This window comes from Lithobates pipiens, unplaced genomic scaffold (assembly GCF_037356315.1).
Source record: "Lithobates pipiens isolate NorthernLeopardFrog02 unplaced genomic scaffold, aLitPip1_a1.2 Scaffold_16, whole genome shotgun sequence".
In the NCBI taxonomy this organism is placed as follows: Eukaryota; Metazoa; Chordata; class Amphibia; order Anura; family Ranidae; genus Lithobates; species Lithobates pipiens.
In genome coordinates, this window is record NW_027507748.1 from 632606904 (window position 1) to 632620802 (window position 13899).

A 13899-nucleotide genomic window follows, 5' to 3' on the forward strand; every position below is an offset into this window, starting at 1 on the left:
TTTTTGTATTTAGGTGGACAGTTGGGGGGGGGGGGGGAATGGTCAAACCCCGGCTCAACTGCCCGCTTTTACAGTTGCCGCCTGGCAGCCCATGTGAACAAGTCCTAAGTGTATGACGTGAGTAAGAGTGTTCAAGGGAGCACCCCATCCACAGGAAAGGGACATTCTTATAGGATTTACAGCTAGATAGAACATTAGTACCCCCCTATAATATGTGATCTGTATTTAGTTGTTCCAATTAATAATAGTTCCATGCATGTCTCCTTTGTGCTCAGAGATTGCCCTAGCTCCTCACAACCTCATTTGCACTCTGTATCCTCTTCCCACACTTGTCGGTTTGCCAGTTGTTTCATCTAGTTATCATGATCCTGCCTGTTTAGAAGTCGGCTCAGTCACTGGGGACCGGCTTAGCCGCACTATGCACTCCCAGGACCCGGCTGACACCGACGCTAACCCCATCCATGCTGGAAGGAAACAACAAACATGGAGCGATCTACAAAAGCCAGCATGATCTTTAGAAGGCAGGATAGAAATTATATATACAGTATCTCACATAAGCGAGTACACCCCTCACATTTTTGTAAATATTTTATTATATCTTTTCATGTGACAACACTGAATAAATTACACTTTGCTACAATGTAGTGAGTGTACAGCTTGTATAACAGTGTAAATTTGCTGTCCCCTCAAAATAACTCAACACACAGCCATTCGTGTCTAAACGGCTAGCAACAAAAGTGAGCACACCCCTAAGTGAAAATATCCAAATTGGGTCCTAAGTATGAATATTTTGTGTGGCTACCATTATTTTCCAGCACTGTCTTCACCCTCTTGGGCATGGTGTTCTCCAGAGCTTCACAGATTGCCACTGGAGTCCTCTTCCCCTCCTCCATGACGACATCATGGAGCTGATGGATGTTGGAGACCTTGCACTCCTCCACCTTCCATTTGAAGATGCCCCACAGATGCTCAATAGGGTTTACCCTCAGCTTCTTTAGCAAGGCAGTGGTCGTCTTGGAGGTGTATTTGGGGTCGTTATCATATTGGAATACTGTCCAGCGACCCAGTCTCTGAAGGGAGGGGATCATGCTCTGCTTCAGTAGGTCACAGTACATGTTGGCATTCATGGTTCCCTCAATGAACTGTAGCTCCCCAGTGCCGGCAGCACTCATGCAGCCCCAGACCATGACATTCCACCACCATGCTTGACTGTAGGCAAGACACACTTGTACTCATCTGGTTGCCACCACACACGCTTGACGCCATCTGAACCAAATAAGTTTATCTTGGTCTCATCAGACCACAGGACATGGTTCTAGTAATCCATGTCGTTAGTCTGCTTGTCTTCAGCAAACTGTTTGAGGGCTTTCTTGTGCATCATCTTTAGCAGAGGCTTCCTTCTGGGACAACAGCCATGCAGACCAATTTGATTCTGTGTGCAGCATATGGTCTGAGCACTGACAGGCTGACCCCCCACCCCTTCAACCTCTGCAGCAATGCTGGCAGCACTAATACATCTATTTCCCAAAGACAACCTCTGAATATAATGCTGAGCACATGCACTCAACTTCTTTGGTCGACCATGGTGAGGCCTATTCTGAGTGGATCCTGTCCTGTTAAACTGCTGTATGATCTTGGTCACCGTGCTGCAGCTCAGTTTCAGGATCTTGGCAATCTTCATATAGCCTAGCCCATCTTTATGTAGATACAAAAAGACACCACTTTCTCCCATCTATAGCTGGCTATCGTAGTAAGAAGCATTGGAAGGCTAACAACAGATACAAACAAGGCCAAGGATAAATCCAAGGAAAAAACAAGCTTAACTTACCACCAGCCTGCAGACAACCAAATAACCTGTCTAACAGTATGCAGTAAAAGCAGGGGTTTAGTCAGCACACATTTGCAAATGCATGCGTAAGCATGATCAGGCAACGTACTGACAGTTTTGCAGCCATTGTGCTATATGCTGGATGTTCAGTGTGCCCCTGTGCCTTTAAGAAGGAGTGGCTCCCCTTCAGTCCCCCTGCTCTCCCCTATCCATCAGAATGCACTGTGGGGACACTTATAAATTAGTGTTAGGTACCATAGATACCAGGGTGCTTTGACGAGACTCTGTGGCTTACGCATGCATTTGCAAATGTGTGCACACTAAACCCCTGTGTTTAACGCATACTGTTAGACAGGTTATTTGGTTGTCTGCAGGCTGGTGGTAAGTTAAGCTTGGTTTTTCCCTTGGATTTATCCTTGGTCTCGTTTGTACCCATCTTTATGTAGAGCAACAATTCTTTTTTTTCAGATCCTCAGAGAGTTCTTTGCCATGAGGTGCCATGTTGAACTTCCAGTGACCAGTATGAGGGAGTGAGAGCGATAACACCAAATTTAACACACCTGCTCCCCTTTCGCACCTGAGACCTTGTAACACAAAAGAGTCCCATGACACCGGGGAAATGGCTAATTGGGCCCAATTTGGACATTTTCACTTAGGGGTGTACTCACTTTTATTGCAAACGGTTTAGACATTAATGGCTGTGTTGAGTGATTTTGAGGGGACAGCAAATTTACACTGTTATACAAGCTGTACACTCACTACTTTACATTGTAGCAAAGTGTCATTTCTTCAGTGTTGTCACATGAAAATTTAGAATAAAATATTTACAAAAATGTGAGGGGTGTACTCACTTTTGTGAGATACTGTATATCATTTTTATTATTATACAGGATTTATATAGTGCTAACAGTTTACACAAAAAAAAAATACAAGAGGCTTAAAGCGGAGGTCCACCCTAAAGTGGACCTTCCGCTCATTGGAATCCTCCCCCCCTCCGGCGCCACAATTGGCACCTTTCAGGGGGGAGGGGGGTGCAGGTATCTACACCCACTTCCTGGATAGCTCTCTGCGGAAAGGGGCGTAGATTATGCCCCTTTCCGAAAGTCCCCCGCTGCCTGCTGGGAAACACACAGATCCCAGAGGCAGCGGGTCCATCCTTATTGCGCATGCGCAGTAGGGAACCGGGAAATGAAGCCGAAAGGCTCCACTTCCTGATTCCCATACCCAAGATGGCGGCGGCAGCACCTGAGAGACGATCGAGAGATCGGCTTCGGGTGCCGACATCGCGGGCGCGCTGGACAGGTAAGTGTCACTATTTTAAAAGTCAGCAGCTGCAGTATTTGTAGCTGCTGGCTTTTAAGAAAAAAAAAAAAAACGGACTCCCGCTTTAAGAGGGCCCTGCTCAGAAGAGCTTACAAACTAATAGGGTGGGGCAAGTGGTAGAAAAGTGGTTGTAACTGTGGGGAATGAGCTGATGGAAGTGGTGTAACTATATATATATATATATATATATATATATATATATATATATATATATATACACACACATTTATTTATTTATTTGCTTGCTCCTGGGGTCAGCCCTATTTACTGAAAATTTGGTAACATTGTAGCACTCCAATTTATTTTATTATCTGATCGATGGGCATTTCAATCTAAACAATCAAATCTGCAAACAACTGAACAGGCATAACTTCCCTTCTGATCGAACCAATTTAGATCAGGCTCGATCAAACTGAGTGGAATGGCCAGGGGCGGAAAAAAGATCAATTGTGATGTACTGATTGGCAGCACTGAGATGCTTTGTTCATGAATTCGGTCATAATTTGATTGATCAGATTATTGGATTGCATGGTGAAACTAGAGGCGCGATCAATAACTTACAACCATATCTACCAACTATCGATCAAATTCTACTTCCCTGTGTGTGGTGTGGCCTATCAATCGGATTGATAGGCCACACCACACACAGGGAAGTAGAATTTGAGGAGAGAAGTCGATTGGAAAATAATTCGATCCCTTATAAAAGCATATATGCCCCCTATTAGATTCAGTCCATTTATTTTATCTTAAATCATTTTGGGAGAGGTTGATTAGAAAATAAATCAATCCCTTATCAAAGCATGTATGTCCCCCAGTAGATTCACTCCATTTATATTATTTATATCATCTTAGTGACCTTTACGTTGCATAATGCACCCATCACTGATGAATGTTTAATATATATTTCATTGTTTTTGTTGTTTTTTTTTATAAATCTTTTTATTTAATTACTTACAACAAAACATACCGAGACACAACAAACCATCATACACTTTGATTAAAAAAAAAATTATATATATATATATATATATATATATATATATATATATATATATATATATACTTTCCGAAATCTGATATATGAATTGTTAATCCAAAAGGGAAAGAAAACAGAAAAAAAAAAATTCTATACATTTAATTGTTTAATACACAATTTGGTCACCCCCCCCCCGGGCAGTAATGTGCAGGACAAGTTTCGTTGAGTAGCCCGGCAGCTGAATGTCCCCAGACAGCAGCTGGAAAGTCACATGTCGGCTCCCAATGATTGACGTGACTCTTAGCCAAAGTCTAAACTGCATAGAAGTTGGTATATTTAGAAGACCAAGAACTCCAGGGAAAGTCAATGGGGCTGCCCAGCACTTCACTGGTTAATCGCTGGTTTATGTGTAGGGGACAGAGAAATCGCTTTTCCATACCGGATCCTCCACTTGTGCTGCTAGACCGGTCCTCTTCTCTCCTCCAATGGTTGGATGTCCTCTGACCTCATGAAGATGGATCCAGGGATCATATCCCTACATCAGATGTGGGGACGATGAGGGACAGTGCGGGGTGTAGATGAGGAGAGTGCCGTCTGCCAGGAAAGAAAAGTGCTTGTCCCGTCCTCTAGACTTAAACAAGCGTTTAACCCTTGCAGTGCCGGGGCAGCCTCACCGCAAGGGAAGACTTGGACATTTTCCTAGAGCTTGGCTTTAACTCGCAGAACTCTTATTACGTTTTAATTCCCTTTACTGACTTTATAAGTAATGTAAACTGTAGTTAAAGCTGGACTCCGGGGTGAGCAAATATTGTAGGAACACAAGAGTCCTGTGTATTCTTAGAGCCCATAAAGGGGATATGATCACCAAGTACAGAAGTGGTCCGTATAGTGGACTTGGTGAGTTAATCACTTTAAGGTCATCAAAGAGGACAAGGGGTCACTCTTTACTTCTAGAGGAAAAGAGATTTCATCTCCAAATGCGGAAAGGTTTCTTCACAGTAAGAGCTGTGATCATGTGGAATAGACTCCCTCCAGAGGCGGTTCTGTCCAGCTCAGTAGATTGCTTTAAGAAAGGTCTGGCTTTATTCCTAAGTGTACAAAATATAACTGGATAGTAACATTTATAGGTAAAGTTGATCCGGGGAAAATCCGATTGCCTCTCGGGGGATCAGGAAGGAATTTTTTCCCCTGCTGTAGCAAATTGGATCATGCTCTGCTGGGGTTTTCACCTTCCTCTGGATCTACTGTGGGTATAGATAGGATTGTGTATATCAGATTTATGATTAGTTTTTTTTTCCTCACTTTTATTGGTTGAACTAGATGGACTTGTGTCTTTTTTCAACCAGATGAACTGTGTAACTCTGAGCAGCAAATAAACCCTTATTCCTAGCAGTGGAGCTGTGTCTGCATTGGAAGGGTTAACTCCTCACTTGGGTCTGGGGGGGGGGGGTGGGGGGACAAAAAAACATTTCCTCCTTGGATCCCCCACTCCTCCTCCCCACAGTCTCTTCTCCCCCCACACTCCAGCAGTCTAGGGTCCGCTAGACAAAATAAGCAATTAACCCTTGTAGTGCCAGTCACAGCGCCAATGCAAGGAGAACTTTTCTGGCTGCCTGGAGCTGGGCTTTCATTTATTCTTTGGTATTCTATGTGTATTTCCTCCAGATCTGTACCTTAATCCACAATCCACAGGACACTTCTCCTCAGTGCAGGCTCTCCCTATAATAAAGACCGGTCACCACCCCACTCTCTCCTCTCCGCCCCCTCCTGTAGTCTGCTGTCGTGGGAGGAGATACTTGGCCCCTCCCACATCTCTGTTCTCTGTACAGTGATGCTGTCAGATCTACTTTTACAAGGTAATATCTGGGGTTGCACCAGTATTTGCAGCACACAATGTGGCTATAAATCCTCTGTGCTTTTTATTATTATTATACAGGATTTATATAGTGCCAACAGTTTACGCAGCGCTTTACAATATATTTTTAAAGCATAGATTTAAAATGAACATGTTTTTGCCTAAAGTTCAGGGTTAGAAGTGCCAATCGGAGGACTGATGAGCGTTACAAAGTCATACAATTAGTTCCAGCAGCATCCACAATCCACCCATCCATCCCATCCCACCCCCTCCATCCCTGACAGCGCACACACTTCTCCCTACCTAATGGGGACAACTCCGGAGTCTTGCTGACATCTCCGCCGGTCACCAGATATCACACATCGGATGTGTCCTCCGTCCTCCGCTCAGCTCCTCCAGCCCGGTCCAGCCCCGCACATCTCCCCGCACTACAGCCCCGGATCTCCCCGATCTCTGACACCGGAGATCTGATCATTACATTCCTGAGGATCGGAGAGAGAGGGAGGGGGCGGGGCCACACACTCGTGTCAAACTCACAGGAGAGCCATCCATTGTACGGGAGACACGCCCACCATCCCAGAGCTGGGGGCTGTACACAGGGGGATCCCATCCGCTACATTCACCCATCCCATCCACTACATTCACCCATCACATCCACTACATTCACCCATCCCATCCACTACATTCACCCATCACATCCACCACATTCACCCATCACATCTACTACATTCACCCATCACATCCACCACATTCACCCATCACATCCACCACATTCACCCATCACATCCACCACATTCACCCATCACATCCCATTCACTACATTCACCCATCACATCCCATTCACTACATTCACCCATCACATCCACTACATTCACCCATCCCATCCACCACATTCACCCATCACATCCACTACATTCACCCATCCCATCCACCACATTCACCCATCACATCCACCACATTCACCCATCACATCCACTACATTCACCCATCACATCCACCACATTCACCCATCACATCTACTACATTCACCCATCACATCCACCACATTCACCCATCACATCCACCACATTCACCCATCACATCCACTACATTCACCCATCACATCCACTACATTCACCCATCACATCCACCACATTCACCATCACATCCACTACATTCACCCATCACATCCCATTCACTACATTCACCCATCACATCCCATTCACTACATTCACCCATCACATCCACTACATTCACCCATCCCATCCACTACATTCACCCATCACATCCACTACATTCACCCATCACATCCACCACATTCACCCATTCCATCCACTACATTCACCCATCACATCCACTACATTCACCCATCCCATCCACTACATTCACCCATCACATCCACTACATTCACCCATCACATCCACTACATTCACCCATCACATCCACTACATTCACCCATCCCATCCACTACATTCACCCATCCCATCCACCACATTCACCCATCACATCCACTACATTCACCCATCACATCCCATTCACTACATTCACCCATCACATCCCATTCACTACATTCACCCATCACATCCACTACATTCACCCATCCCATCCACTACATTCACCCATCACATCCACTACATTCACCCATCACATCCACCACATTCACCCATTCCATCCACTACATTCACCCATCACATCCACTACATTCACCCATCACATCCACTACATTCACCCATCCCATCCACTACATTCACCCATCACATCCACTACATTCACCCATCCCATCCACTACATTCACCCATCCCATCCACTACATTCACCCATCACATCCACTACATTCACCCATCCCATCCACTACATTCACCCATCACATCCACCACATTCACCCATCCCATCCACTACATTCACCCATCACATCCACTACATTCACCCATCACATCCACTACATTCACCCATCACATCCACTACATTCACCCATCCCATCCACTACATTCACCCATCACATCCCATTCACTACATTCACCCATCACATCCCATTCACTACATTCACCCATCACATCCACTACATTCACCCATCACATCCACTACATTCACCCATCCCATCCACTACATTCACCCATCACATCCACTACATTCACCCATCACATCCACCACATTCACCCATCACATCCACCACATTCACCCATCACATCCACCACATTCACCCATCCCATCCACTACATTCACCCATCACATCCACCACATTCACCCATCACATCCACCACATTCACCCATCACATCCACCCATCACATCCACTACATTCACCCATCCCATCCACTACATTCACCCATCCCATCCACTACATTCACCCATCACATCCACTACATTCACCCATCACATCCACCACATTCACCCATCACATCCACCACATTCACCCATCCCATCCACTACATTCACCCATCACATCCACCACATTCACCCATCCCATCCACTACATTCACCCATCACATCCACTACATTCACCCATCCCATCCACTACATTCACCCATCCCATCCACTACATTCACCCATCACATCCACTACATTCACCCATCCCATCCACTACATTCACCCATCACATCCACCACATTCACCCATCCCATCCACTACATTCACCCATCACATCCACTACATTCACCCATCACATCCACTACATTCACCCATCACATCCACTACATTCACCCATCCCATCCACTACATTCACCCATCCCATCCACTACATTCACCCATCCCATCCACTACATTCACCCATCACATCCACTACATTCACCCATCACATCCACCACATTCACCCATCACATCCACCACATTCACCCATCCCATCCACTACATTCACCCATCACATCCACCACATTCACCCATCACATCCACCACATTCACCCATCACATCCACCCATCACATCCACTACATTCACCCATCCCATCCACTACATTCACCCATCCCATCCACTACATTCACCCATCACATCCACTACATTCACCCATCACATCCACCACATTCACCCATCACATCCACCACATTCACCCATCCCATCCACTACATTCACCCATCACATCCACCACATTCACCCATCCCATCCACTACATTCACCCATCACATCCACTACATTCACCCATCCCATCCACTACATTCACCCATCACATCCACTACATTCACCCATCACATCCACTACATTCACCCATCCCATCCACTACATTCACCCATCACATCCACCACATTCACCCATCCCATCCACTACATTCACCCATCACATCCACTACATTCACCCATCACATCCACTACATTCACCCATCACATCCACTACATTCACCCATCCCATCCACTACATTCACCCATCCCATCCACTACATTCACCCATCCCATCCACTACATTCACCCATCCCATCCACTACATTCACCCATCACATCCACCACATTCACCCATCCCATCCACTACATTCACCCATCACATCCACTACATTCACCCATCCCATCCACTACATTCACCCATCACATCCACCACATTCACCCATCCCATCCACCACATTCACCCATCACATCCACTACATTCACCCATCACATCCACTACATTCACCCATCACATCCACTACATTCACCCATCACATCCCATCCACTACATTCACCCATCCCATCCACTACATTCACCCATCCCATCCACTACATTCACCCATCACATCCACTACATTCACCCATCACATTCACCACATTCACCCATTCCATCCACTACATTCACCCATCACATCCACTACATTCACCCATCACATCCACTACATTCACCCATCACATCCCATCCACTACATTCACCCATCCCATCCACTACATTCACCCATCCCATCCACTACATTCACCCATCACATCCACTACATTCACCCATCACATTCACCACATTCACCCATTCCATCCACTACATTCACCCATCACATCCACTACATTCACCCATCACATCCACTACATTCACCCATCACATCCCATCCACTACATTCACCCATCCCATCCACCACATTCACCCATCACATCCGCTACATTCACCCATCACATCCGCTACATTCACCCATCACATCCACTACATTCACCCATCACATCCACTACATTCACCCATCACATCCACTACATTCACCCATCACATCCACCACATTCACCCATCACATCCACCACATTCACCCATCACATCCACCACATTCACCCATCCCATCCACTACATTCACCCATCACATCCACCACATTCACCCATCACATCCACCACATTCACCCATCACATCCACTACATTCACCCATCCCATCCACTACATTCACCCATCCCATCCACTACATTCACCCATCCCATCCACTACATTCACCCATCACATCCACCACATTCACCCATCACATCCACCACATTCACCCATCACATCCACCACATTCACCCATCCCATCCACTACATTCACCCATCACATCCACCACATTCACCCATCCACTACATTCACCCATCACATCCACTACATTCACCCATCCCATCCACTACATTCACCCATCCCATCCACTACATTCACCCATCACATCCACTACATTCACCCATCACATCCACCACATTCACCCATCCCATCCACTACATTCACCCATCACATCCACTACATTCACCCATCACATCCACTACATTCACCCATCACATCCACTACATTCACCCATCCCATCCACTACATTCACCCATCCCATCCACTACATTCACCCATCACATCCACTACATTCACCCATCACATCCACCACATTCACCCATCCCATCCACTACATTCACCCATCACATCCACTACATTCACCCATCCCATCCACTACATTCACCCATCACATCCACCACATTCACCCATCACATCCACTACATTCACCCATCACATCCACTACATTCACCCATCACATCCCATCCACTACATTCACCCATCACATCCACTACATTCACCCATCACATCCACTACATTCACCCATCACATCCACTACATTCACCCATCACATCCACCACATTCACCCATTCCATCCACCACATTCACCCATTCCATCCACTACATTCACCCATCACATTCACCCATCACATCCCATCCACTACATTCACCCATCCCATCCACCACATTCACCCATCACATCCACTACATTCACCCATCACATCCACTACATTCACCCATCCCATCCACTACATTCACCCATCCCATCCACTACATTCACCAATCCCATCCACTACATTCACCAATCACATCCACTACATTCACCCATCACATCCCATCCACTACATTCACCCATCCCATCCACCACATTCACCCATCACATCCACTACATTCACCCATCACATCCACTACATTCACCCATCTCATCCACTACATTCACCCATCACATCCACCACATTCACCCATCACATCCACTACATTCACCCATCACATCCACTACATTCACCCATCACATCCCATCCACTACATTCACCCATCCCATCCACCACACCCACTACATTCACCAATCACATCCACTACATTCACCCATCACATCACATCCACTACATTCACCAATCACATCCACTACATTCACCCATCACATCCACCCATCACATCACATCCACTACATTCACCCATCCCATCCACTACATTCACCCATCCCATCCACTACATTCACCCATCACATTCACCCATCACATCCACTACATTTCCCCATCACATCCCATCCACTACATTCACCCATCACATCCACTACATTCACCCATCCACCACATTCACCCATCCCATCCACCACATTCACCCATCACATTCACTATATTCACACTACATTCACCCATCCCATCCACTACATTCACCCATCACATCCCATCCCATACATTCACCCATCACATCACATCCACTATATTCACCCATCACATTCACCCATCACATCCCATCCACCACATTCACCAACACATCACATTCACCCATCCCATACATTCACCCATCACATCCCATCTACTACATTCACCCAACACATCACATTCACCCATCACATCCCATCCCATACATTCACACATACCATCCACCACATTCACCCAACACATCACATTCACCCAACACATCACATCCCATCCCATACATTCACCCATCCCATCCATTACATTCACCCATCACATCCCATCCACCACATTCACCCAACACATCATATTCACCCATCCCATCCCATACATTCACACATCCCATCCACCACATTCACCCAACACATCACATTCCCCTATCACATCCCATTCATTACATTCACCCACCCCATCCACTACATTCACCCGTCACATCACATCCACCACATTCACCCATCACATCCCATCCACCACATTCAACCGTCACATCCCATCCACTACATTCACCCAACACATCCCATCCACTACATTCACCCATCACATCCCATCTACTACATTCACCCATCCCATCCCCTACATTCACCCATCCCATCCACTACATTCACCCAACACATCCCATCCACTACATTCACCCATCCCCTACATTCACCCATCACATCCACTATATTCACCCATCACATCCACTATATTCACCCATCACATCCACTACATTCACCCATCACATACCATCCACTACATTCACCCATCACATTCACCCATCACATCCCACCCATCACATACCATCCACTATATTCACCCATCACATTCACCCATCACATCCCATCCACCACATTCACCCATCACATCCCATCTACTACATTCACCCATCACATCCCATCTACTACATTCACCCATCACATCCACTACATTCACCCAACACATCACATTCACCCATCACATCCCATCCCATACATTCACACATCCCATCCACCACATTCACCCAACACATCACATTCACCACATTCACCCATCACATCCAATCCCATCCCATACATTTACCCATCCCATCCACTACATTCACCCATCACATCCCATCCACCACATTCACCCAACACATCATATTCACCCATCCCAGCCCATTCACTACCTTCACCCATCACATCCCATCCACTACGTTCACCCAACACATCCCATCTACTACATTCACCCATCCCCTACATTCACCCGTCACATCACATCCACCACATTCACCCATCACATCACATCCCATCCACTACATTCACCCGTCACATCCCATCCACTACATTCACCCGTCACATCCCATCCACTACATTCACCCATCACATCCCATCCACTACGTTCACCCAACACATCCCATCTACTACATTCACCCATCCCCTACATTCACCCGTCACATCACATCCACCACATTCACCCATCACATCACATCCACCACATTCACCCGTCACATCCCATCCACTACATTCACCCGTCACATCCCATCCACTACATTCACCCGTCACATCCCATCCACTACATTCACCCGTCACATCCCATCCACTACATTCACCCATCACATCCCATTCCATACATTCACCCATCACATCCCATCCACTACATTCACCCATCACATCCCATCCACTACATTCACCCATCACATCCCATACATTCATCCATCACATCCCATCCACTACATTCACCCATCATATCCCATCCCATCCACTACATTCACCCATCACATCCCATCCCATCCACTACATTCACCCATCGCATCCCATCCACTACATTCACCCATCGCATCCCATCCACTACATTCACCCATTGCATCCCATCCACTACATTCACCCATCACACCCCATCCCATACACTCACCCATCACATCCCATCCCATCTACTACATCCACACATCACATCCCATCCCATACATTCACCCATCGCATCCCATCCACTACATTCACCCATCACATCCCATCCACCACATTCACCCATCACATCCCATCCACCACATTCACCCATCACATCCCATCTACTACATTCACCCATCACATCCCATCCACTACATTCACCCAACCCATCTACTACATTCACCCATCACATCCCATCCACTACAT

At 46.3% G+C, this 13899-nt stretch overlaps 1 protein-coding gene across 1 annotated transcript in view; it reads right to left on the reverse strand.

Moving 5' to 3' along the window:
• The window catches only part of LHFPL6 (LHFPL tetraspan subfamily member 6), a 250169-nt gene extending 243683 nt beyond the window's left edge, over positions 1–6486 (reverse strand). Inside the window, exon 1 of the mRNA XM_077484195.1 lies at positions 6286–6486. The gene's annotated coding sequence lies outside the window, so the exon portion shown is untranslated. The remainder of the gene's footprint in view (positions 1–6285) is intronic.
• Positions 6487–13899: the final 7413 nt, after the last annotated feature.